At 41.5% G+C, this 23,941-nt stretch overlaps 1 long non-coding RNA gene across 3 annotated transcripts in view; it reads right to left on the reverse strand.

Moving 5' to 3' along the window:
* The window catches only part of LOC143676241 (uncharacterized), a 38,487-nt gene that overhangs the window by 3,314 nt on the left and 11,232 nt on the right, over window positions 1-23,941 (reverse strand). Inside the window, exon 5 of one of the 3 annotated variants that reach the window (XR_013171947.1) lies at window positions 14,978-15,625. The exons of the other annotated variants lie outside the window; for them this stretch is intronic. This is a non-coding gene — a long non-coding RNA (uncharacterized LOC143676241). Of the gene's footprint in view, window positions 1-14,977; window positions 15,626-23,941 lie in introns of those variants that run through there. 3 annotated transcript variants of the gene reach the window in all.

Here is a 23,941-nt window from a genome sequence, read left to right on the forward strand (position 1 = left end):
CTATGTGCCTTCCCAGCTGAGAGAGATGTTCAGAAACCAGAGACCCCAGCAGATGCCAGCCACTTGCTTTCCCAGTTAGAAGTGTTCCAGATAGCACCAGCCTTTTATGAGTGAAGGTAACTTCTTGTTGTTGCCTTAATTTGGACATTTTCATGGCCTTAGAATTGTAAACTTGCAACTTAATAAGTTAATTTTTTTTAAAGCCATTCTGTTTCTGGTATTTCCAACAGCATTAACAAACTAAAACACCATCTCTGTCATTACCACTGCCAATTAACTGGAGTTGCCTTCCCAGATCAAGTTCAACCCTCAACTCAGGACTGTGGGGTGTGTCTGCCATCGTGCAGCATGTCTGAAAGGTGATCAAGAAACCTCTCCTCAACATTTCCAGGACTAGGAGTTCATGTCTACATAAGATGGCTCATCCAGTTGGTTAGCAATGCTCATCATCGGAAATTTCTTAGAACCCTCAAGTCTAGTCATTCTTCCATAGGAAGCTTATCAGATATTTTTGGCCACCATCAACCCTCAGGCAGGTCATCTCTTCTCCAGGGAAAAAGTCTTGGTTCTTCTAAACTGCCCTCAGATGAATGGGAGACCTTTGGACCTCTTAGTCCCCTTCTCTGGGCATAATCCCATTCCTAAACATTCATTGCCAAATAGAGTCCTTAGACTGAAGGAATATCCTCCAGATGACTGCTCAGTGTGCTGGGGCTGTAATTCCCCCACAGGATAATCCAGATAGACTCCAACCATTCACATATCCTGAGGTCCGCAGAGCTGTGGGTGCTCCCGTCTCCAAGACAGCTCACACTGAGATTGCTGTCCACCCAACTCCCGCTGTCTTTTTCAGATAAGCAAGGTCTCCCCACATTGTACTTGGGTCATTAATTGATAACCCCAATTCAATGTGTTATACTTATCCTTTGTGATAATTTTGAACTTGTTTTAATTTCCCATCATCCGTTTTGCTGAGGCATTTTAAAATCTTCATCCTATCATCCAGAATATTAGCTCCCCCTGTCAATTTTGTGTCAATATCAGGTTGACTCAATCTGCCATGAATTAAATCACTGCTTTAAAAAAAATCGGCTACCCCACCCAGACCTCTTTCCAGAATAATAGCCATCTGGTAATCAAATCTCTTTGAGATTGGTTTTCCACCAGCACTGAACCCATCCAGCTGTCCTGTCATTCAGCCCGCAGGTCTAAGCTCTGCCCTCAAAATGAAATTGGAGACTTTGTGGTATGGCAAGGTGAACTCCAACTTGGAAGGGGTCCTAGACTTTGGGTACCTGGGTTCCAGGAGTCTGTGAACCTTCCTCCCAAAGTTATATCCAAATAAGCGTGTGGTACATGCATATGCATGCTTACTCATTGATTTTTCTTTTCTTTCTTTTTCTTTTTTAGCCCAGGATCCATAGATTTCTTTGTGTTCTTAAAAACATTGATGACCCACAAAATTTCAAGGACCACTGGTCAAGGGTATTTCCTAGGAACTCCAGGTTGTAATCTTCTCCAAAATGGAATAAGATCGGTTTAGGGTATTAGGATGTGTTACTTGAGAAGCCACTACTGAACTCTAGTGATCAAAGCTTCACTTGCTAGTTGTTCACAGATCCATTGGAGGAGGACAGCAGTTCTCGGAAGGCCTGGGAAAGTGTCCAAGGGAGACAGAGAATAGCAGCACCCTTGGCTGAGGAGTGGGTTACTGAGAAAGTTGTGCCACCTGCTTTCTCAGCAGTAAGTTGAGAGCCTTACTTTATTTTGGTGATGAAAGGACTCTGTGCCTGTGTAGCACAGGGTGGCTCAGGAAGCCTTTTTAGCCACCTAGGTCTGAGGCAAGATGGTAGCCACTTTGCAGAACTTTGCCGATTAAATGCATTCATCCAGGGTGTGCATCTTACCACAGAGCATGGCTCCTGCAGATAATTAAACCATTCTGTCCAGATCCCAAAGGGGCCTTTGAATGGCTTAGTCTGAGATCTGTAGTTTCTTAGCAACAACTCAACAACTCAAATTAATGTCAGCAATGAAGGTAATGTTATCAGAAGGAAGCCAACATGGCTCAGAGAATGTGGAGGCATTCTCTTCATGACAAGGGTGGTGATAACACCATCGACTCTTAGGGGCGTCTTCCCTCTGTGCTGCTGCTCCATCCTTCTCTCTTTCTGAGGGGCAGCTTTCTCTTGCCAGGTCCTGGCAGAACGGCCATGCAGAACTCTGTCCCCAGTGTTCCAGGGTTCCAAATTCATATTCCCAGAAAGGAGATTTTGATTGGCCCAGCTTGGGTCAGGTGTTGCCCCTGCTTTAGTGGGCAATGAGGGAGGGTTGGGGTCATGTGGTGAAAGGTGATTGGAGGACTCATCCCTATGGGGTGAATATTTCCAAGAAGTAATGTGTAGGCTGCAAGGTCACAGGACACCTATTAAGCCAGACACACCTACTCCCACTAAGTATTTGTAAAAACATCACATCTTCTCCTATTAGCTTAGATTATACATGAAATATTTTACTTAAAGTCACAAAAAGGTTCTTCAGAGAGTTGGTGGCTAATGGGGTGGAGATCAAGGTGAAGTTTAAAGGTTCTTCTAAATGTCATTGAGATGATTAAGAGTGAGGAGAGCCAAGCAAATATGATAAAGGAATAATGTGGATGAATTTGCCAAATCATTTATCAAAATACATTTTAAAGCCATCAAAATTATAACAGATTAACACTAAAACAGCAACAAACTAATAAAACTCTCCAAAGAGCGGCTTTACTTGTAAAAATTCCCAAATATAGAACCCAGAAACATGCATATATATTTGTTATATAATAAAGGCATTGTGCAAATTAGTAGAAGTGAAATATGCTGGGATAATTTGTCAACTATTGGGGAGGGAAGTTAGGTCTGCGTTTAATATAATAAACCAACACAAATTCCAGATGAATAAAAAATTATAAATACAAAACCACTAAACGAGAGATAAGTAAAGAGAATGACAGGACTGACTTCCTAAGGATAAAAGAAAGGAAAAGACCGCAAAGCAAAATCAATATATCCGACTACATAAAATTAAGAACCTCTGAACTTTAAAATTAAAAAACCACCAAAACAAAATTAAAAGGCAAGTGTAACAAACGGAAAAAAAACTTGCATAATAATGGCAAAGCTTTAATATCTGAATACATAAAATGTTTTTGCATATCAATAACAAAGAATGGCAACGGGCTCAGCCAGGCAATTCAGAAAGGAAAAAAAAAAAAAAAACCCCCAAAATTTAACCTGCATATCTTTGAAAAAAATGGCTAATCTCCATTTGCTCATGTGTTTGTGTGTTTGCCTAATAATTTTCTGTGTCAAAGGCAGGTTAAATTAGGCACTCTGGTGGTAGAATATTGCTGAATAATTTGGCAATTTATAGTGAATCTTAAATCTATCAGGGATCTACCCTAATTAAATGATAATCAATGCTGTGCTAGAATGCTCACCGTTCATGCAGAGACCCAGGTTCAATTCCTGGACCATGCACACCCCCCCCCCAAAAAAAAAATCATCATCATCAGTGCACATGGAACTTACATTCAAGGACGTTCTCCTCTGTATTGAACACTAAAGAGGATAAATGTCTATTCAGATTCTTTGCTGGCTTTGAATTGGGTTATTTATGGCTTTATTATGAGCTGTAAGAGTTTTTACCAGATATATGATTTGCAAATATTTTCTCACATTCTGTGGGTTGTCTTTTCATTTTTTTAATGATAACATTTGCAGCAATACATTTTTAACTTTAATGAAGTCCATCCTACCTACTTTTTCTTTTGTTGCTTGTACTTTTGGTATCATATCTAAGAAAGTTTTGCCTAATTCAAGGTCACAAAGATTTATTCCTATATTTCCTTTGGAGAGTTTTGTAGTTTTAGCTTTTACATTTAGAGATACGATCCATATTGAGGCAATTTTTGTGTATGGTATGAGAAGGAGCCTGTTTCCATTCTTTTGTATGTGGATATTCAGTTGTTCCAGAACCATTTGTTAAAAATAATATTATTTCCCCCATTGAATTGCCTTGGCACCCTTGTTGAAAATCAATTGACAGTAAGTGTGAAGGTTTATTTTGGTCTCTCAATTTTATTTCATTGATCTATATGTCTGTCCTTACGCCAATACCATACTCTCTAGATAATGGTAACTTTGCAGTAGTTTTGGAAATAAAGAAGTGTGAATCCTCCAAACCTGATTGTTTTCAAGATGGCTTTGGCTATTCTGATTCTGTATTAGTTTGTTAATCTACTAGAATGTAATGTACCAGAAATTCCATTTAAGAAGGGAATTTAATAAGTTACAAGTTTACAGTTCTGAGGCCATAAATATGCCCTAACTAAGGTATCCAGAGAAAGATATCCTTAGCTCAAAGAAGGGTGATCTGGGAAGGCATTTGGCTGGCATTTGCTGGTCCTTGCTCCGGGTTCCACTGCTTCCAGCTTCTGATGCCAGTGGTTTCCTCTCTAAGCATCTGTGGGTCTTCACTTAGCTACTCCAGGTCAAAACTCTGGGTTTCATTTCTTAGCTTAGCATCTGTTGGGACCAGAGATTTCTTCTCTTCAGATTCTGACTATTTCCGTGAGTCCTTGCTTAGCACCTAGGCTATCTCTACCTCAATCTCCAAATGTCTATATCAGCTCTCTCTGTTGGCTCTCAATTTTCTCCAAAATGTTTCCTTTTTTAAAGGATTCCAGTAAGCTAATCAAGATCTACCTTGAATGGGTTGAGACACATCTCATCTAATTAAAAAGTCACACCCACAGTTGGGTATGTTAGATTTCTGTGGAGATAATCTAATCAAAAGTTTCCAGCCTACAATACTGAATCAGGATGAAAAGAAATGACTGCCCCCACAAGATTGAATTAGGATTAAAATATGATTTTGGGGGGGTACATAATACTTTCAAACTGGCACAGGTTGCCTTGCATTTCCATATAAATTTTAGGATCACTTGTAAACTCCAAAAAAAAAAAAAATAGCCAGATAGGATTCTGATAGGGATTATTTTAAATCCATACATAACTTTGGAGAATATAGTCATCTTAACAAGTCTTCTGATCCATGAACATGGGATGTCTTTCCATTATATTTAGCTCTTTCCTTCAACAATGTCTTGTAGTTTTCAGAGTACAAATCTTGTACTTATTTTGTTAAATTTATTCTTAAGTTTTATTCTTCTTGATGCTATTTCAGATTATTTATTGCTGGTGTATTGAATTTAAAGAGCTGGAATTGATAAGTCCAATTGATTGTTGGACTTTTAAATTTTAGTCCTTACTGGTTCCTTAAAATTTTCTATGTACATGATCATGTCATCATGAAATGAAGAAAGTTTTACTTCTCCCAGCAATCCAGAATTAACAATAAATTGATATATTAACAGAATCTCAATTTTGTAAAGGTAAAATTTTAAAGAGAAATTGGGTAAAATGCCAATATGGAATTCTGTGAACATTATTGTATTTTTGGTGTTTTTTTAAACTTTTCAAAATTTTACAAATTAACTCTTCTTAATATGTTACCTTTATATGTTACAAAATTGCATAATTTATAAGTCTTCTTTTTTTTCAGTTACTACTATATGCTGTAGCTTAGAAATTTTGAAGTAGTCCAAAGATGCAGAGGACAAGAACTTGCCCCAAGGAAGTACTAAATATCTGGTTAGAGACCTGGAGCATAATAATGCATAAGACATTTAGAAGACAATGTAATATAAAGTGCTAGCCTGAAAAAAATCATGCCCTAATGTATATTACTCAGGGTTAGTACCACAGACAGTCAGAGTGGGCCTCATAATGGAGGTGACCTTGTGGAATGAACAGCAGTGGATAAGGAAGAGGCAAGGGGAGGGTAGAAGAGACGTGGTAGAAGGGCAGAGATGCTCAAACCTCTAATAGAGGAGTGGACATGAATGGGAGGTATGTGAGGAGATAAGCTTGGAGCAGAGGACTTGTGGTCAGACAGAACCCAGGAAGTGATGCTAATGAGAGACTCTTAATTTTAAACCTGCCTCCACTGTGGTCCATGACAGGGTAAGAGGTGGGGGAGCTGATATGAAGAAAATTGCATTTGAGAACCGTATGTGAAACACCAAAGACAGAGCCAGTTGGGGGATTGCATTGAGGCTGAGAAGAGGGATATGAGCTTGGTCTAGGGGGGTGGCAATGAAGGGAGGGTGGTCCAAGAAACAGTCCAAAGTCTGTTGAAGTACACTTGGGCATGTTCTGACCTCTGACTGAGCTCGGTATCTTCTCTCTAAAGTCAAGACCATCTCCATTAGGAATGCTTTCAGCTGCAAGTAAGAAAATACTTGACAAGCAGGGTTTAAGCAATGAAGGTACTATCTTACTTAAAGAAATCCAGAGTTAGCTGCTTGGGTTTGATGCAGATGCTCAGTGACATCATCAAAGATCCAGTCTCTTTCTATTTTTCCACTGATATGTTGGCTTGCCACCTCAAGAACCACATATGCACTCCAAGCAGGAAAAAAGCAGGAGGCTAGAAGACTTCATCAGCCTCATCTGAACTTTTTATTAGGACATTAAAGCTTCTCCAGAGTTCTCCAAGAGATATTCTGCACGTTTCACTGGCCACGACTAACCCACATACCCCAATCCCCAAGAAAAGCATCCAGGAAAGTGGCAGAGTTGTCATGACCGGCCTAACCCAATCATGCTCCAGTGCCTAAAGCTGAGCAAATTGCGGCCCAGAATTAAATTAGAATTCTTTTAGCCAATAAGAAAGAAACCAACAGAAGTTAGGAAAACAATTAACTCTGCCTGCCCCAGCGATAGGTCCTGAAAGGTATTGGACAGATATTACTCAAGCCTCTTAGGGGTCCATACAATTCCTACTCAAGTCTACAATCACTGTAAACCATCAGGTAAGGGACTGAGGCTGATGACTGTCCCAAAGAGGAACTGTCCACGTGGCCACCAGCCATCCTGATTCCAGGGTTCAAAAGGTACCCATATGTTAAGCTTTCTTACATCCATGCTCAAGGCTAGGCTGGAGGTACAGCGAAGTTGGCCAGGCCCCTAGAGAGAATCTATTACCAAGATTCCTCTCAGTAACTTCCTTGCTCACCAAACCCAGGCAAGCCCAACCAGCCCCTACTGGCACTTCCAGCGCCACCTCCTACCACTCTTCCTGCATCACATCCTCTCATCCGGCCAGCTTTGTCCAGGGGTGGAAGACACTGAGATGTGGCTGTCAGAGCCCCCTTCAGTGAAGGGTTCACTGACCAGCTAGGAGGAGTATGGTTAGAGAGAACCTCCAGACGTCAGCTCCTTCGAGGTCAGCTCAGCTTCTAGGCTGGGGTCATGCTCTTTTTCAGGCAGGCTCTGGCCAATGGCTGAGAAAAGCCATGATGCAAGAACACCTCTATTCCTGCCCAGTGCAGGAATCATCAAATGGGTACTCTCTGCTCAGGAACCTCCTGCTGGATGAGTAGAGACTTAGTAAAATCTGAATCAAGGTCTAGCAACTCCCAACCCTGCCTCCTCTCACCTCCTTGACCAGGTGTTAATTCCCATTATACACTTTGCACTTTAACTCCATCTCAGTGCTTGCTTCCTGCCCAACCTGGGACATCAGTTCGATTCCACAAACTGGACTCCTTTTGTATGTGTTAGCATGCCCTCAGCTGCAAATAACAGAATACCTGAACTACGTGTGGGTTTATTGACTTACTATATCATGGGAATCCCAAAGGTGGACAGATGCAGGCTTTTGAGAGGGGCCCAACATCTAAAGATCCATGATCTTTCCAACTAGCCACTCCTCTATCCTCAGGGTTCTGGCTGTGTCTTTAGGATTGTTCCTTATCTTGAAGTTCTAAGCATCATCCATAGACTGGGCAAAAAACAACTGATAATGAGGGCATATTCTTTCATGTTCTTCTTGCAACTAACCAGAGTTATGTAAAATTTCCTTGGCCTAGAGGCAAAAGAAGCAGGGAAGAAGCCAGAAGAAAGGAAAGAGAATACTGTTCAGGGTTCAACAGTCTCTGCCACCCCATTCATTCACCTTGACTTGGGAATCTGGGATCCTGTCTTCAGATCTGGTCCATTTTTCGTCTGCTCAAGGCTGAACACTCCTCTCTAGGAGTGACCTACTGTCACCAAGGTGGAAGGCTGCAAGTTATTCTAGGAACATAGCTATGATTAATCTCTTTTGTTCAACCTTGAGTAGAGCCACAGAGGGTCCTTCTTAGAAAGGTAGGCTGTGTCGAAACATGGAGTCCTTTAATCCTGAGCATTTAGGGGGGCAGTTGTGGCTTCTGTCACCCCACCACCATCATCTGACATGGGAGGTTACAACCCTGGTTATTCTGCTTGAAATATTCTTCCCTCATCTTCTGTCCCTTTTGACTTCAGTTTTACACATATTCAGTGGCTCCTGCTTCTAAGAAACCTGCCCTGACTTCTCTAATCAGCACAAACCACCACAGAACTCATTGGATCCTCTCCATGTGACCTCTTATTTCTATTACATTTTGATTCAAGTGTTCTCTCCTATCTTCTACTTCTTCCGTCAGAATTACACTGGTCAATATTTCCCACCATCTCTATACCATCCATACTACTTTTTTCATATCCTCTTAACACTTGTATAATAAATTCTCCATACATTTTAAGTGTGTACACTATCCTTGCTTAAAATAAAACTTTTAAAAGAAAAGTTCTTTTAAAATAAAATTTCATATCACTATCCTCTACAGAAAGCAAATATTATTTGCCCTAAATAGAAGGTAAGCATAACAAATGCAATGAAAATCAAACAACAGCAACCTGAGGCTGCATGAGAATCAGTACTTGGAAAAACAGGAAAGTGTTAAGAAGATGGAAGGAGGTATCAGCTTCATGATGAGGCGATGAGCATTGATACTCTGGAATGAGGATACTGGAACAATGGAAGTTCAATTATCTGGTGCAGGCAGAGGCGACTGGGTCTGCATTTGGCCCAAGGGAAAGAGAGCTAGCAGAGGGTTGCATGCAAAGCTTCAAAGCCAGTGTTTTCTGTGTGTCCCTTTTTGTTGATGTTCTCCCCTTTAGTGGCACCTGGTGTCTGAGGCTTTGATTTTCCTGGCATTTGGGGGAGTTGAGGTAGCATGGGAATAGGTATCTTCTCGGCTCTGGCAAGAAGCAATGCCTGCTTCTGTTCATTTAGGAGCCAATTCTAGGATGCCGAAAGTGCCAAAGATGGAGAGAAAGATATGCATAGTAGCAGCATTACCCTGTCCTCAGGCGCTGCACCCATATATCTGGGTACAACCACAAGCCCCTCTGCTTTCCCTGAGGCCAAGAGTGAGCCAGGGGGTGGCCAAGATAGTAACCGATGAGTTTTACCATAAAGGTGATACTAGAAAGGAAAGGAAGCTTCTAAAGCAAAGAAGGGTTAAGTTATAATATGAATAATCATACAGAAGTCTACCATTAAGATGGACACTTCCAACAGATTCCAACAGAATCAAACAGAAAACTTCAAAACTGCCTTCCTTTGCCCCCTTGAGTCATTCAAGGGGGGGATGGCTTTGAATGACAAGATATGGGCCAGGAAGGGAATCTATAGGAAAAGGGGCTTCCTGGGAGGCTCTCACAATGGAGGCATGGGCAAGTGAAACAAGCAGTGGTCTTTGTGCAAGAGTTGGGGCCTGGAGGTCATGACATCATGCTTTGGGTTCAGTCAGACATGGTTTTGACTTCTCACTGTGACATTCACTGTGTGACCTTGGGGAAAGTTGCATAACCTCTCAGAATCTCATCAATAAGATGAGGCTGGTAATACCTACCTCAAAGGGTTGTTGTGAGGATTAACTATAAAAGCATTTTCAAAATACCAAGTATAGTGTCTCACACAGAGTAGATACTCAAGTATTCACAGTAATTTTTAAATTATTATTATCATTTGCCTTGGAAACAAAGAGAAGCCAAGAACAATCTGTTCTGTGACAAAGAGAAAAAAAAAACACATGCAAAAACCAGAAGATGAAAAAAAAAAAATCCACCTCTGCCCTAAGACAGCCAAGAGGACAAAGGGGCAGTCCAGAAACGTCACCTCTCGCTCCAAAGATGCCTTCTTGGGTTAAAAAACAAAACAAAGAGCCCTTCAAAAGTAAATGTTAGAATGGGGATTGAGTTTTAAAAACATCATTCTTGTTTGTTTGTTTAAAAAAAAGACAAGAAATTAAAGCATTTATGTTTAGGAGGCAAAAATAGCTGATTTTATAATCTGCTGTTTGGAAAATAAAATCTATATAAAGAAAGAAAGCCACGAGCTGAGGCAAAAATGAGGTTTCCCGGAGACAGTTTCATTTGTAAGTTTTGTGCGGCTCTTGAAGGTCACTTGTTCTAAGGGGCTTCATCCCACTTTGTAAACAGAAGATAAATCTGCAGTCCTTTCGCTGGAGCAGGTTATACAAGGAAACAATAAATGGGAGAGGCAGCGGCACTCCTTAAGAGGTCTAAATTGAATTGCATTGACTTTTTACAAAGCCACAAATTGCTTATCTTATTCAAGTGCCTGAGTGTTTGCTTTTTGATGAGTTTGGAACAAAGATACCTTGAAGTTTGGCAGTGGAGTGAGTCGTTCAATTTGAACTGTCAGTGGCAGAGTTGAGAGCAAAGCGGAGGGGCTCAGGCGTGAGCAGACCCTACTTTTACCCTGCCGAGGGCCAAGTGGCCGGGAGCGGGGATCCAGGGGTCACAGATTCTAAGGCACCTGGGGTGGATAGGGGCACCAGTGGGCCAGGAGTCCCGCAGTCTCCCCTCCAAGCTGCCCTGCCTCTGCCTTGCTGTGTGACCTTAAGGGGGTCAGTTGACCACTCATGGATTCCCGATTTCCATCGGTAAAATGAGAACGATGATACTCTCCATCCTATCTCACTTGTGAGGGTCAAATAAGATAACAGATGCTAAAAATAAAGCACTTTCCTGATTTAGGGAGTAAACAAAGAGGGAAGAAATAAAGAGGGCAACTGCAATTGCAGCCAAACAGCCTACGTGTCTGCCTGTTGTTAACAAACAGCAGTGGGCGTGTGGGCGTGTTCAAGAAAAGGGTGGAAATAAGACGGTCAAATGAGGTGTTGGACTAACTCAGTGGTTCTCAGCCCTGGTAGCACGGAAGAATCACCGAGGAAACTTTGAGAAGCTTTGTGGTCTGCCCCCAGCCAATTATATCAGAATCTCTGAGGGTGAGCCCCCAGGGGCATAACATTTCTGGCCCCTCCCCATGATTCTGACAAGCAGACTAGGTTATGAACCACTCAGTGAGTGAGGAGTAAAATGAGGACTGAAGTTTGTGCTATGTGTTAGAGAAGGTTGGCATGACTATTCTATAGAGGCAGCAGTCACCAGGTTGGGAGAGGACATGCCCACATCATTGCCAGGTACTGACAGTTTCCTTCCCCTCACCTCTAAAACAGGAAGAGGCAGGACATCAAAGAGGAACCAGAGCTGGAGAGACAGCTGCTGGAAGGCTGGAGAAGACAAGCTCTTGATTTGAACATGGGAGTGTCAGGATGTCTCAGAAGACTCCGGTGGATGGGAGGGGTTCACAAGGCGCTGGCCCTCAGCCAGGGACCCCACAATTTGCACTGCCTCTTTCCACACCAGGAGTGAGGGGTTGGTTCTGTCCGTTCCATTTCTGGATGCTTCTCCAGGTAGCTTATGCAGACACCTCCTCCTACCTGCAAGGAGCAGGGACCATACCCACATCCTGCCTGGTTCAATCCGAGTGTCCCAAGCCTGGATTCATTCTCCTGCCCTTTTCTTTGCGAGACTTGCCTGCTTTAGTTTCCTTCTTGGAATTCTTTAGATCCCAAAGTGGAGCATGGGAGAAAGGGCTGTGAAGAATCCACTGTGTGGAAGTGCTTACACTATGTACTCTCTTTGTTCACCAACACGAGGCAATTTGCCCATCCTTACAGGACCCTGCTCTATTAGAGGACTGTGGGCTCTTTTTCCCTCTCACTTTCTCCTCCTCTTTTTCCAACACACAACACACAACCAGGTGTTAGCTTACAAAACCCAAGATACAGCCTTCAGGAGGGATACTTGTACTTGCCTGAAAAACCTTCCTTAAAGTGGCTCTTTAATGGTGCAATTCCAGGCTCTGTACTGGAAATATGTTGCACTCAGGGTTATGATGGAATTGTAATTTAAATAAATAGCATAGAATTTTCCAATATTCTAGAGGAACAACTCTGAAAGCAGCTGGATCTCAACCTTAGAGTCCCCAATAATTTCTTTCTGGAATTTTTCCTCTCACTTGGTAGAAGCAAAAGATCCTCTTATTGGTCTTGTCTATATCCGCACACATGTTTGATCCCACAAATAAGAACCATTGTTCTCATTTTGCAGGTGAAGAAGCTGAATCCCAGACAGGTTAGGTATCCTGCCCACATCATCCAGATCTGTAAGAGCCCAGGCCCAGGCCTTGCGTGATTTCTACAGACCAGCATCGACTTGCTAAAGTGTCAGCAGCCTGCCACATGGGTGTTCACTAGGTGTTGTAACACCTGAAGGAACCTTTGCCCAAAGGTTCTAAGCACATTCATTCCTTCATTCAAATGTATCCATTGAGCCCCTAAGATGCACGATCACTCGGATAGATGAACAGATAGGCCCAGTCCTGCTGTGGAGCTTACAGTCAGGAAGAAGCTGTCTCTGGTCCCAGGGTTACAGCCCCATCAGTGTAGTCCCTCCCCCACCCTTGCCCATGCTCTTCTCCCCTGTGGCCCAGGGCCCACGTGTGAAAGAGAAACGTGACTTGATAAAGGCTGCAGCATCTATGATTTGCTTCCTCTCTCAGGGCTATGTGCTCCTTAGAAATGCTGGGAGACATCAGTACTTAGGGTAGGAATACCTCTCTCATAGTGAAATGTCAGACACTGTTCAGCTGGGAGAGTTCTTTGGAGACAGATTTGCTTTAGAGCATGGCATTAAGACATCAGTGGATGGGTGGATGTGGGGACAGATGGATGCATGGATAGATGCATATATGGATGATGGATAGATAATAGATAATTGGATGAATTACAGAGAAAGTGTAAATAGCCCATGAGAAAAGAACAAGAGAAGGCAGGCAGTGAATGGTGGGTGGATGGCAGCTAAATGATAGGTACATGAGAATTCAATAATCTCCAGCCAGATCAATCCACCTGCAGTTACCCCAACACGAGCCACTCTCTCTTGTATCTGTGCCTTCCCGTAGGCATTCCCTTCCCTGGAGGTTCTTTCCCCAGGCTCTGTTCTCCAACTCCTGTGCTTTGGCAGCTTGGGCCACTCCCACACATCCAGATTCCCAGGTCCCTTGTGTCCTGCCCAGGCAGTACGGGCTGAGACCTCCTCTGAAACCATGCCCTGGACCCACCTCTCTTCCAGCACTCACAGCACTGCTAGAAAAGGTCTGTGGACTTGACTGTCTCTTATTTACTAGGCTGTGAGCTCCAGGAGTGTGGGGTCCATAGTCTATTGTCCACCATGACCCCGGCACTCAGTTCAGCCAAGTCTTTAGGAAGTGAACTCGCTGCCACCCGCCCGTGAGTACACACATGTGGAGAGGGACAGCAGGGGCAGTTCTGCCCAGGTGGCTCCTGGGTCCAGAGACTCCTCAGCTGGGACCCTTCCTGGCCGGGCACTACGCCCTGCGCCCTGCAGAGCTGACTTCTACGCCAGGTGAGAGTCTTCCGAGTGCCCCGCGGGTGACTGTAGAGGCCTGAGTGATTGCATGGTGGGACCCCAGGTGCAGTCTCCATGGGGAGGCAGCCAAGGAGACCTCCAGGCCCCTCTCCTGTTAGCGCTAACAAAGACAAATCGGAGGCAGCAGCTTGAGAGCTGTGCCTAAGTGCTAAGTAGCAGACTGATTGCTCCCAAGTTGAAAAGTGGCAGGGAGTGAGGTGGCCCAGGGTGGGGTGTGGGGTAGCAGGAACCAGGGCTCCCTCTGAGCAGTGAGACCTCTGAGTGAGGGGTCCCCACATCCCAGAGCATGGAACTTTCTGCCTTTATCCTCTTCTTGAGAGAAAGGTGAGGACCCCTTAGCTCTGGGTTCTCCTCCCCCAAGATAGTCACTATGGAATTCCCCACATGTGACAAGTAAGACTTTTATTAAAGGGTTGATAGTGTAGCAGTTCCTGCTGGAAGTGGGACCCTTTGAGCTGTGTGTGTGTGTGCATGTGGTGTGAGGAGGTATTGGAGCCTCATCTGACTCAAGCTCCCCTCTTCCTTGATGGCTTCTGTGATGACAGCCGCCCCCCCAACACACTCACAAATACGCATGCATACAATGCTGTGCTCTCAGTTTCCCCTCTCCATCAGCACCCACTGAGTCCCACAGCAATAACAGGAGAGTTTCACAAGCACTTCTGATGAACTTCACCAGTCCCTTTTACTTTAGCAGCAGAATGGGTTTGAATGAAATCTTACCGTATAAAATCCATTGTATGTGAAATGGATGCGAATGGAGCAGACCTGGTTGAAGCAGGGAAAGGGATCTGAGCCCCACTTGGTTCTGCTACCCCACCATGTCCCCCATGGGCACCCCTGTGTCTCTTCTGCAGAATCCCAGGGCTCCCTGCAAGGAGCCCAAGGCCCCCACCACGCATTCAGCATCTGATCACATCAGCAAGTTATTCTGATCTGTGTCAGCTGCTCAGTTAGCATATCTGTGGGGCTTTTGCCTCCCCAGCCAGGTTCTGGGTGCTAGATCAGGCTTTCCAGAACTTACATCCAGCAGACACCTGGTGAAAGCCAGTCTCTGATTGATGGACAGTTCTAAGCTCAGGAATGTATAGTCCTCCATAGGCTACTGCCAGAGGGGCAGCAGATATTCTCCAGCTTGTCCACCCTTTTCTTTGTAAATTCATATAAATACATGCTGTATGACAGGCCAATTTGCTCATCAATTTCTATCAATGAACAAGAATTGTATGTGACTTGGCTTCTCAGCTCTAGTCCAACATGTCTCAGATTGGATTTTGTGTGCATACATGTGGCATATGGGGCTCGGGCAGTGCAGGGAAAGACTTTAGGCTGCCATAGAGAGCAAAATGACTTTGTTCCTGCTGATTTCTTTGCTCCTTCTGAAATTGATCATGGGGCCAGCCACATAAAGCATGCAACTTGGTCAATAACTTGGAAAAAAGCAGAAGTGTTCCACAAATGTTAGTGATCATTAGTTATTAACATTATTATTACTACCTAAATGCCCTATATGATCCTCCTCCCATCCAAATCCTCTCCAGTCTTCTTTCCGAGCTCCACCTCCTCCAGGAAGCCCTCCTAGCCTTGCATCTGTCTTCATGGATCTCCCATTCCTCTCTGTTTGCTTTGATTGGACACTACTCCTCCTGAATTGTTTCAGGAACACATGTCTTAGTTCCTGGGTGGGGCAGAGTATCTCTGAGGTATAGCCTCTGTCCTATGCTTCCTCTATAAACCTCATACCCATACTAGTTGAGAACAAAGCAGGGAGGAGAGGTGGTGTGACCAATGGATTGCTCCTGAGTTGCTTGTCTAGATCATCTCCTTGGCTCTTTTCTTTATGGTTGAGTGGAAGGGAAGGGCAATGTCCTCTTGTGGATGCACATCATCTGGCCCAGGATGGGGGAATGGGAGAAAGAGAAAAGGAGGAAGAATAGGTTTGTCCTGTCTGGCCCACTTTACCACCAACCCCAACTAAGAATTAGATAAGTTTCTTGCTCTAGGAAGATTCCCATGCCCAGACCTGAGTGATGGGGAAGAAGAGAATGATGGTGGAGAGGACAATCCCAAGGCAAGTGTCCTACATGCCTCTGTTGAAAGCCTGCCAGGAATAACTAACTCAGTTAGGGCCTCTCTTCTGTATCTTTATAGAAACCTGGGTCTTCCTCTACCACTTCTTGCTTCAGATCCTGAGCTACTTGTGCAAAGAAACTGGGCCTAACCAGATGAGGAATGTTGCTTGGATATATATGGACGAATGGATGGGTGGTGCATGTGTGGGTGGATGGACAGATGAATGGATGGATACCTCGGTGAGTACTGGGTGAGTGGATGGATGGATGGATGGATAGATGGATGGACAGATGGAAAGATGATGGGTGAGTGGATGGATGGATGGGCAACAGACTTTGCTTAAAACTCCATACAGTCACAGAAATAGAATGAAGTGTTTAAAATCCTGGGCTTTTGGGCAAAAAAGACTTGTAATTGAACCGTGTATAAGTCCTACAAATGATGTAAAGTTGAGAAAGCTACTCAACCATTCTAAGCATCCATTTTCTCTGAAAAGTTAAGTATCCTCCTCATCAAATTTTCAAAGGACTAAGTGAAATAATGGAGGTAAAGTATTTGGCACAAAGCAAAGCTTTCAGTTGCTAGGAGTGGCTGCCATTTTCCCACCACTTCCTTCAATTCATTCTTTCTCTCCCTCTTCCGGTCACAACTACTACTATTTGTATGACTATTCCAAAAGCTAGAATTGCTCATCAATAATCTGATCTACACACAGACACCAAACACCTAGACCATTGAACACCAGATTTGGACATCAGCATATTAAACTCATCTGCTCAAAGACACCTGGTCCTGGTGGCTGATTTCCCACCAGCAATCGTTTATTACTTTGTATTGAAATGTCACTTTGCGTTGCATTGCACACATGCAAATGTTTCTAGAAAATTAATCTGTAACTCTCTTCCAATTTGACATTTCTAAAATGTAAATAAATTTGAGACACATCCCTGGGAGATGGGGGAACAGAGTTCAATTATTTATTTATTTATTTATTTTTGTATGGGCAGGCTCCAGGAATCAAACCTGGGTCTCCGGCATGGCAGGTGAGAATTCTTCCACTGAGCCACCATTGCCCACCCTGATTTTTTTTTTTATCCTTTTTTAATGGAAGGAAAATTAACCTCCAGTAAAATGAAAAGGTCTTATGTAGAAAGTTCCAGGAGTTTTGAAGAAGGTTCACCCCAGTGTAGTCACCCCAATCATGCCACCTGCCAGTAAATTCCCACCTTTCACAGACAACTAGTAAATTAGGTGGCCATAGATTGGTTTTGACTGCTCTTGAACTTTATGGGACCATATGGTATATATTTTTCTATGCCTGGCTTTTTATGCTCACTCAACATAATGCTTTGAGATTCAACCATGCTGTTATGTGTATATTAGTTCATTATTTTCATTGCCAAGTAGTATTTTGTTGTATGTGTGTATAGCAATCTGTTCATGCATTTACATGTAGATGGGCATTTGGATTATTTTCAGATTTTTACTATTGGAACTAAAGCTACAATAAATATTTTTGTGTAATCTTAGAATGGACATACTTTCATCCCCCCTTGTGTAAATATATAGGTGTGCAATTTGTATAAAGTAAGATAGGTGTATGTTGTTTAAGTTTATAAGAAATTGCCATCAGTAATGTCACCCATCCTTTCAAACATTTGGCATTGGTGCTCTTTTTAATTTTAGTTCATTTAGTAAGTATAAATTGGAATCTGTGGTTTTAAATTAAATATCTCTGTTGATTAACAATGTTGAACAACTTGTCACATATTCCTAAACCAGTCATGTGTTTCATTTTTTAGAAAGTTTTAATTACAGAAGATGTTAGGCTTACAGAAAAACCATGCAGAAAATAAGTTGTTTCTGTATACCTCACCTTACACACACACACACACACACACACACATGCACAATTTTCCCTATCATTAACACTTTGCATTAGTGTGGTATTTTTATTATAATTGATGAAACAGTATTATCATTAAATTTATATGAGCTATAATCCATAGTTTACATTGGGACCCACTGTGTTGTACAGCCCTATAGCTTTTTAAAAATGTTTATTCTCATAAGATATATGCAACCTAAAATTTCCCCTTTACCCACATTCAAATATTTAATTCAGTGCTATTAATTACATTCACTATGTTATGCTACCATCATCACTATCCATTACCAAAACTTTTCCATCACCCCAAACAGAAAGTCTACCAATTAAGCATTTATTCCCCATTCCCTACCCATACCCCAGGCCCTCATAATGTATATTTTAATTTCTGATTTATGAACTTATTTATTCTAGTTATTTCATATCAGTGAGATCATACAATATTTATCCTTTCAGATCTGGCTTATTTGACTCAGAAAGAAGTCTTCACGATTCATCCATGATGTTGAATGTATCAGGACTTCGTTCCTTTTGATGGCCAAATAATATTACATTGTACGGTGTTTCAGTTTCCTAGCTGCTGAAACAAATACCATATAGTGGATTGGCCCAACAGGAATTTATTGGATCATGTTTTCAGAGGCCAGAAGGCTTGTCTCCTCCTGGGGTTGGCATCTGTTCTAGTTTGCTAGCTTCCAGAAGGCAATATACCAGAAATGAAATGGCTTTTTTAAAAAGGGGAATTTAATAAGTTATAAGTTTACAGTTCTAAGCCATAAAAATGTCCCAATTAAAGCAAGTCTACAGAAATGTCCAGTATCGAGCATCCATGGAAAGATACCTTGATTCAAGAAGGCCGATGAAGTCCAGGGTTTCTCTCTCAAGTGGAAAGGCACAAGGCAAAGACGGCATTGTCTGCTAGCTTCCTCTCCAGGCTCCATGAAGAGGAAGCTTTCTCTCCTGCTCCATGAAGCTCCCCGGGAGGCGTTTTCCTTCTTCCGCTCCAAAGGTCACTGGCTGGTGGACTCTGCTTCTTGTGGCTATGTCATTCTAAAGCTTTCTCCAAAATGCTTCCTCTTTTAAAGGATTCCAGTAATGTAATTAAGACCCACCTAGAATGGGCGGAGACACGTCTCTACCTAATTAAGTTTAATACCCACACTTGACTGAGTCACATCTCCATGGGGATAATCTAATTAAAGTTTCCAACATACAGTACTGAATAGGGATTAGAAGAAAGGGCTGTCTTTACAAATGGGATTGGGATTAAAACATGGCTTTTCTAGGGTACATAAATCCTTTCAAACCAACACAGGATCTATGACCAGCCAGCAGTTTTTGAAGTACTTGTCTTTTCTGTTATATGGAAATGCACATGGCAGTGTCTTCTTTCTATTCCAGGTTCTGGTGACTTCCACCTTCTGTCTGCTCCCCATGACTTCTCTCTCCATCTGATTTCCACTCTGCTTATAAAAGACTCTAGTAATCTGGATTAAAGTCCACCTGATTGAATTGGCCACACCTTAACTGAGGTAACATCTTGAAGGAATCTCATCTTCAATGGTTCTACATCCACCAGAATGCAAACCAATACCAAGAACATATCCAAACTAATGTACACAATGCAATTCACCACATGTCAGTATCCCACATTGCTTTATCCATTCATCTGTTGATGGACGTTTGGGTTGCTTCCATCTTTTGACAATTGTGAATAAAACCCTATGAATATCAGTGTGAAAATTTCTGTTCGATTCCCTAGTTCAATTATTTAGGTATATACCTAGAAGTGGGATTGACAGGTCATATGGTAATTCTGTACTTAACTTTCTGAACTGCCAAACTGTTCTCCACAGTAGCTGGGCAACTTTACATTCCCACCAACAATGAACAGATGTTATTATTTCTCTGTGTCCTCTCCAAACATGTTTTCCATTTTTGAAAAATAGTAGCCATTCTAGTGGGTTTGAAATGTCTTTTTTCTTTTGGTAGGGGCAGGTACCATCAATCAAACCCAACTCTCTGGCATGGCAGGCGAGAACTCTGCCTGCTGAGCCTCCGTGGCCTGCCCTGAAATGTCATTTTGATCTGCATTTCTCTAATGGCTCATGATGTTGAGATTCTTTCCATGTGTTTTATATTGTCCATTCATATATACTCTTTGGAGAAATGTCTATTCAAGTCTTCCACCCATTTTTTACATTAGGCTGCTTGTCTTTTTTGTTGTTGAATTTTAAGATTTCTTAATATATTTTGGATATTAAACACTTATCAAATGTGTGGTTTCCGAATATTTCTTCCCTATTCTGCAGGTTGTCATTTTACTTTCATGATGTAGTCCTTTGGTGCACAAAACTTTTAAATTTCAATGAAGTTCCATTCATCTACTTTTTCTTTTGTTGCACATGCTTTTGGTGTAAAGTCTAAGGAAAATGTTGCATAACACAAAGTTCTGAGGATGCTTCCCTATGTTTTCTTCTAAAAGGTTTATAGTTTTGGTGCTTGTATTTAGGTCTTTATCCACTTTGAGTTAATTTTCTATATGGTATGAGATAGGGGTCCACCTTCATTCATTTGCATGTGGATATCCAGTTTCCTCACACCATTTGTGGAGGAGGCTGTTCTTTCCCCCACTGAGTGAACTTGGCATCTTTGTCTAAAATCAGTTGGCCACAGATGTAAGGATTATTTCTGAACTTTCAATTTGATCCCATGCTGTTTTGGCTACTGTAGATTTGTAATAAATTTTAAAATCAGGAAATGTGAGTCCTCCAATTTTGTTTTTCATTTTTAAGATGATTTTGACTATTCAGGGCCCCTTACCCATCCGTATAAATTTGATGATAGGATTTTCCATTTCTTCAAAGAAGGTTGTTGAATTCTGATCTGGATTGTGTTGAATTTGTAAATCACTTTGGGTAGATTTTAACAATATTCAGTCTTCATATGCATGAACACAAATGTCCTACCATTTATGTATGTCTTCTTTGATTCTTTTTAGTAATCTTTTATAATTTTGTGTATAAGTCCTTTATATCCTTTGTTAAATTTATTCCTAGGTATTTGAATATTTTAGCTACTATTATAAATGAAATGCTCTTCTTGATTTTTTCTTTTCCTTTTTCTTTCAATCTAGCTATGTCTTTAAATTTAAAGTGTGGGTTTTTTATAAATATCATATAGTGTGTCTCTTTTTATCTAATTTAAAAATATCTGCCTTTTTATTGGAGGAAGAACTATTTATATTTAATTAATTACCGATATGATTAGATCTAAGTCTCCCATCTCCATATTGTTTTCTTTATTTTGTCATTTCTTTTTCCTTTGTTACTTCTTTCCTGCCTTCTTTCACATCAATCAAGTATTATTTTAGTGTTCATTTTCTTTCTTGTATTAGCTTTTTAGCTGTATCTCTTCACATTGTTTTGGATTTTGCTCTAGGGATTGTAATATGCATCTTTAACTTACTATAGTCTACTTAATACCACTTTAAGGTAATATGTATAACTCTCATGATGTATATTTTCATTTACTCCCCTTTCTTTGTGTTATTGTTGTTATGTATTTATTTCTACATATAATACAAATCCCACCACATAATGTTATGATTTTTGCTTTGAAATTGCATAATGATATTTAGGAATTAAGTTATAGTCATTTTATCTATCCACAGGTTTAACATTTCCAATGTTTTCTTTACTTCCTGTAGATATCTTCGTATGACGTCACTTCCATTACACTAAAGAATTTACTTTAACATTTTTGTAGTGCAAGTTTTTGGTGATGAGTTGTTTTGGTTTTGTTTATCTTATTTTTATTTTTGGAAGCTCTTTTCCTTGAATATACAAGCCCATATGGCCTGTTTTCCAGTGCCAGTCCAATTTTTATTCTTTTAGGTCTTGAAAGAGATTTCATTGTCTCCCAGCTTTATTGTTTTTCTGTCAAAACATCAGCTGTAATTCTTATCATGGTCCCCCTATGTGTAATAAGTCTTTTTTCTATGGCTAATTTTAATACATTTTTCTTTATGTTTGATTTTCAGCACTTTGATTATAATGTGCTTAGGTGTGGTTTCCTTTTAATTTATGTCACTTGTGATTCTTTGAGCTTTTTTAGATCTATAGATGGAGGTTTTTTCACTAAATTGGGAAATTTTCATCTAGTATTTCTTCAAACATATTTTCTTCTCCATGCTCTTTCTCCTGTCTTTCTGGAATTCCAATTACACGTATGTTAGTTAGACTGATATTGTCCCAAAGGCCATTAAGATTCTTTTTTAAAAATATTTGTTTTCTGTTTTCATTTTCACTACTTCCTATTCGTTTGTCTTCAAGTTTATTGCCCCCCCCACCCTTTTTTGGTTAGCATATAGTCTTCAGTGAATATTTTATTCTAGATATTTTACTTTATAGTTACAGACTTTCTGTTTGTTTTTTAAGACACTTTCCCTGATGATATCCCTAATTTTTGTTAATTATGTCCCTGTTTTTGGTTAAATTCTTGACTAAAATACTAATTGCTATTATATTGTGTTGTTTGCAGATTCCATTAGGGCCATCTGACAGCTTTTTCCTTACTTATATGTCACAGTTTTCAGTTTCTTCACATATTTAGTGTTTTTCACCACGTACTAGGTCTTGTGAATGTTATGTTGTAGGGCATCTCAGATTGTGGCATCTTCCTTTAAGGGTTCTGGCAAGCAGTTAAATTACCGGTAGACTCTCCTGATATCGTCAGGTTTGTTATTAGGTTTTGAGGCCCAAGTTTATTTTTATTTTACCTTAGTTCTAAGCTACTTACTCTAGGGCATAACAACCATTTAGACTCCTGCTTACACAAACTGCTGTCCAGCTCCCTCCTCCTTGGCACCCTCCCCTACAAATTTCAGACACTTCAAGGAGCTCTAAACTTTAATCTCTGATTCTTCAACTCAATGTGACCATCACTTTCACTCTTTTCTTGGCCTCCACCTTCCTGTACCAAAGTCAGGAAAATGATCCCAGACAGAAAATCAGAGCAAACCAGGGGGACACACTTCATGTCTCTTCTTTCTCTCAGGAATCACAACCCTGTGCTGTCTGTTGCCCGGTGCCTGATAATAGTCGCCCTGTGTGTTTGGTTCTGTTGTATCATCGCTCATCGTGAGAACACAAATCCAAGCTAGCTATTTCACCATAGCTAGGTCTGGGGCTGACAGTGAAAGTCTGGGAGATGAATTTTGGAAATGAAGAAGAGAAGGGAGAGCAGGGCAGCAGCCACACATTATTAGGGACCTTTGCCGTCTTCGTGGTTGGAGTATGCACGAGCTCTTCTCTGGGTAGAGCAATCAGCAATACGTTCCTTCTTCCTCTGGGCTGGGTAGCCCCATTCCAGAGTGCGTGGTTTGGCAAATGGAGCCCAGAATGGTTCTCAGTCCTCACTCAGACCCCCTGGGCCTGGTACTTTTGTGTTTACAAGTTACACTAAAGTAAGAGGCAGCCCTGGGGGAAAAGCCATTGCCCAAAGAAGGCCATCTGTGAAAGAACACTTCATTCTTTCTTACTTTTTCTCTTGGTGACAGAACCATTGTTATTTACAAGTTATGAATGCATAATGCACTGTGACATAGCTAAATTTAAATTATTATTCTGGGGATTTAGGGAGGGCCCTCAAGGAATGACTTATGAGTGAGAACCTAAGGATGGGGACAAAGCTGAAAACCTAATGTGGGAAAACTCTTGCCCCTCTCTGAGCTCAGCATATCTTATACAACTATGTTCCATAAACCTTTGGAGTTTGTTGTGTTGAGTGGGAGAAGAAATGAAGGCACAGAAAAACATGGAGAACTTTTCCAAACCTCAAGGGCACAGACAAGAAACCAGGCTTAGTAATAGTTCTGCCTCCTGGGAGGCAATGAGGCATTTCTTATAGGCAAGAGCTCTCAGATCCAGCCACTTCACATTCAAGCTTCCCAGGTTCGTGGCAAAAAAGTGTTCTCCCTTCTGAAGACACTATTATGACACAATTTTACCTCATTATGGAAAGAATATGGGCCTGGAGACTAAAGAAATGGTTTCCCGGCTCTAGCACTTACTAGCTGCATGGACTTGCATAAGTTATCTAACCCCTCTCAACCTCAGCCTCTTATCTACGAAGTTGGAGGTTAATAATGCCTACCTACAGGGTCTTTGTGAGGATTACACAAGACACTGTATAAAAGCACCCAGCACAATGTCAAACACATACAAATACTTCCTACCCTTAG

The sequence above is a fragment of the Tamandua tetradactyla genome, chromosome 3 (genome assembly GCF_023851605.1).
Source record: "Tamandua tetradactyla isolate mTamTet1 chromosome 3, mTamTet1.pri, whole genome shotgun sequence".
Taxonomy (NCBI): Eukaryota; Metazoa; Chordata; class Mammalia; order Pilosa; family Myrmecophagidae; genus Tamandua; species Tamandua tetradactyla.